General features: G+C 37.4%; 1 pseudogene; it reads right to left on the bottom strand.

Moving 5' to 3' along the window:
* The window catches only part of LOC107657791 (rotatin-like), a 90,383-nt pseudogene that overhangs the window by 23,237 nt on the left and 62,981 nt on the right, over window positions 1–4,165 (bottom strand).

Below are 4,165 nucleotides of genomic sequence, written 5' to 3'. Positions count from 1 at the left end.
CAGTGCACAGCATCTGCTGAGCTAAGGGAGGCCTGGACACGCACGGGTACTTGGGAAAACTATCCAGAATAGAAGGCCAAGGCACACAAATTGCTAAATAAGGTTTTCATCAAAATTATGGACACGTACGTTTAATAAATTTACATTGTCTATGATTGCATTCAGTGCCAATATGCTAATATTAATAATATTAAAAAACATGGTAAATCAGTATTTAGTGGAGCCTTGAAAATCTAAAACAATTTTAGATCGTGTAGATCGTGTTCTTGTGATCCATTTAAGACCATGTCTGAATGTTATTTTTAATTACATTTTTGACAAAACTTCATTTAAGAAACACTGTCTGTATTTACAACCAGTATAAAAAAATTGTGGGTATTTGAAAAATGGCGGGTCGCGTGTGTTTAGCCTACTGACTACTGCATTCACCGTAAAATGCATTTTTTATAATGATATATTTTCATATTTCATATTCATGTTTATATTTTTATTTATGTATATGTATATCTTAATTTTAATATTAATATAAGTTTTTTTCACCCGAGTCCGCTGCTTCGAATTATCCGTCTGCCACCCACCCACACCTATATTTGATCGTCACATTACAATGATTCTAATTCTTAGTTTTGCATGATGATATGATGAATGGATGGTTCATTTTAACAGCAGATTCAGTGATGTTAGAGACTAGAGCTGATCTGCGCTTCACGGCACGCGTCTGCGGCGCATTAAAGCCTGTGTTACGGCCACCGGAGCTGATCACGGCCATTCAGTCAATGCTGGTATTTATACCGGCCGCGCCACGGCCCAGAACTTATGCTTATCACATCGGTCACATCGCGCGGCACGACAAAATACAATAAATTCTTAGTTTTGCATGATGATATGATGAATGGATAGTTCATTTTTAACAGCAGATTCAATGACGTTAGAGACTAGAGCTGATCTGTGCATCACGGCACGCGTCTGTGGCGCATTGAAGCCTGTGTTACGGCCACCGGAGCTGACCTCGTTCTATTTATGACGTGCTGACACAAAGTTCAAATGATTTTTAACGGTCGCTTTGTCGTGTCCTGCGCAGACACGGTGTCAGCATAGTTTGTCAGTACAGTCAGTAACGTAGCAGATTGAAAAGTTAGTATCTTTCTGCAGTCCAATAGACGGCAGTGCGGTGGTGGCATGAGTCTGTTGAATGGTGATTTAACACTATGTTGTCACCTAGTTGGAGAGACTCAATGCTAAGTAAATAAACAACAATTTACCCATCTTTTACTCCCACAATGAGCTTATCATATTCGTTTGTTACATTAGTAAGGCCCTATGATTTCCGCGATGCAGAAAACATGGGCGAAATCGCAGAATCCAGTCATAAAAACTGAATTTACTGTTTAACGCGGAATTTCATGGAATTTGTCTTATTTTTGATGAATAAATAAAAAACAGGTCAGTACATATATATAGACTGTGTCTGTGAATATTAAACTGCAAAAGTTGATTTAAATATGAATGTTCTGCATGTTCATTTGATTACCAGAAAAACTGTTAAGTGCACTGATGTCAGACTCATTTTGAATAACAAAGTTTATTGTTAAATACCCTGCTTCCACTACATAGGCCTATGTTTGTCACATCATTATAAGTGTTTGATCACCACATTTGAGTTATCATTGCAAAATATGTGTTTATGTATATATATTCTGTTTATGTGGGCTATATACTGTATTCTATATACAGTACCAGTCAAAAGTTTGGACACACAAATGGAAAGTGTGTCCAAACTTTTGACTATACTGTACTATAATATATCCTGCACATAAAGAATATTGGCCGATATATCGGTATCAGTCTTTTTTACTCCCTAATATCGGTTTCTGCCCCCAAAAAACCCATATCGGTCGGGCTCTAGTTGTTAACTAAATCTAAAAAAAATTGTTTTCGATAACTGAAATAGAAAAAAAATTAAAATATTAGATGTGAACAAAACTTCACAATATTTACAGTAATCAACTTTCACTGTCAATATTTAATTTTTATTGGTACTATGGTGTAAAAAATACTCCATGTAGTCTTTTAATTAAGTGGAAATCTGCATTCATAATAATTCTAAAATAATTAGCAAATAAGGTTTAAAAAAGTTCTAGATTAACTTTAGCTTGTCACACTACAGGACAAGTAAGCTTCCAAAAAGTAATTCATGTCAACAATTCAAAACAGTACTACATATTAAGTACCTACTGTATGGCCATAATGTACATTTTACATAAAGGTCTCACCTCAGGGTCTCGGTCCACCCACAAGGGAATTAACCAGGCCAAGCCAAGCTGGGCGGCACTCTGCTCATCAGAACTTTGCTCACGGCCCAGAGACCACAATGATATCCAGTCCTTAAACAGCACACAAACACTCTAAATATGAAGCGTAAAACTGCTGTTCTGATGTAACATACTTATTTAGCAGTACAACCATTCAATTTAATATTTAACAGATTTCTTGGGATAAACCGATATAATCTGCCAATACCATGTTCACTAAAAAAGGTTTAGCACCCCCTAGTGTCACATTCAAAGCCTAGTGATAATGTCAACTGCATTGGCATTTCTGACCTCATTTTTACTTTCCCTCATCATCTCATTTGACAGATGAAGCAGGCAGATAACTGCATTTTTTGTCACTCCTTTGCCCATGAAGGACATCGAGTTTCCTCCCAAATCTACGTAGAATGAAGAGATGACCTGGGAAGAGCAGTCAAACAGGAACACGATCATAATTAGCAGTCTGGAGAAAGACAAATTTCATAATGCGTCTGAGAGACGAACAGGTGTTGTTTGTGTTACATTTATATATTTTCATTTGAGACTTTTGTGAACCAAACCACCTCGTAGTCAAAGTATATTTAATAAAGACAATTAACTAATATAATATAATATAATATAATATAATACAGATCCACTAATAATGTAGTTAAGATGAATTTTAATTGGGCTATAGGGCAATATATTGATGCAAAGGAAATTAGATGCAGCTTAGACACGGGTTGGTTGGTAAGTGATTCATGCTTAAGTGTTTGGGAACATCTTGGACCCTGAGTGTGAGTGTGCGTTTAACGTGTTCTGTCTGAATGAGAGCAACAGGAAGTGTATATAATCTGTGCAAAATACATTCTAATGTGTAACCGAGGCTCTTGAGCACATGTGTATATGCATACTTCCACTGAGGCCACTGAGGTACTTGAGGCAGAGTGTGTTTGGCTCCATGCTGGGTGTGTGTGTGCTCCAGCCGGGCAGGGCGGTCACATGGGCCATGGTCCTGAGCGTGCGCTCTAGAGAGGGCAGGCCGTAGAAGCATGTAGTGTCGGACAAGTGCAGGCACTGTAGCAGGCGCAGAGACAGTTCAGAGGCAAATGGTCCAGACAGAACCTCACACATCCTTAAAAACAGACGACAAATGCAAAAGAGTGAGAAATAGAGTCATCATAATAAAGATCTTTGCCTTAGTATGAAGCACTATATACATTATCCTTCCAAAGTATGGGGTCAATGAGGTTTTTTTTTATTTTGGAAAAAACTAAACTACAGTAATACAGTAAGGACTCATTAAACTGATCAAACATGACAGTAGAGACATTTATAATGTTACAAAAATTTCTATTTCAAATAAATGTTCTTTTCAAAGAATCCTGAATAACAATGTATTATGGTTTCGACAGAAATATTAAAGGGGTGCTATTATGCTTTTTCACTTTTTCAACTTTAGTTAGTCTGTAATGTTGCTGTTTGAGCATAAAAAAAGATCTGCAAAGTTACAAAGCTCAAAGTCAAATTCAAAAGGAGATATTTTATTTAACAGAAATCACTTTTTAAAAACTACAATGAACGACTCGTTTGGACTACAACGCATATTTTCCGGGAGCTGTGATATCACAAATATCGACGCATGGGATGAGACCTGGTTGAGCTGCACTAGAGAAGGCAACGAGTGTTATCACTATGTTGGAGACACGCTAGCTTTCCCAAGACAGACAAACTTAGAGCGATTACAATCATTCGGGTTTAAATCACGCTCAAATTGATTTGATTTTGACGCAATATTTACACTGAAGCTCGCAGGCGGCTATGGTAAGGGGCATGACATTTCCCGACCAGGCGCCGAGTGCTGCCAATCACAA

This window comes from Sinocyclocheilus anshuiensis, unplaced genomic scaffold (genome assembly GCF_001515605.1).
Source record: "Sinocyclocheilus anshuiensis isolate Anshui unplaced genomic scaffold, SAMN03320099.WGS_v1.1 scaffold7, whole genome shotgun sequence".
NCBI classification, from domain to species: domain Eukaryota; kingdom Metazoa; phylum Chordata; class Actinopteri; order Cypriniformes; family Cyprinidae; genus Sinocyclocheilus; species Sinocyclocheilus anshuiensis.
Note: the sequence above shows the minus strand (reverse complement) of the source record. Positions and strands in the feature narration are given on the sequence as shown.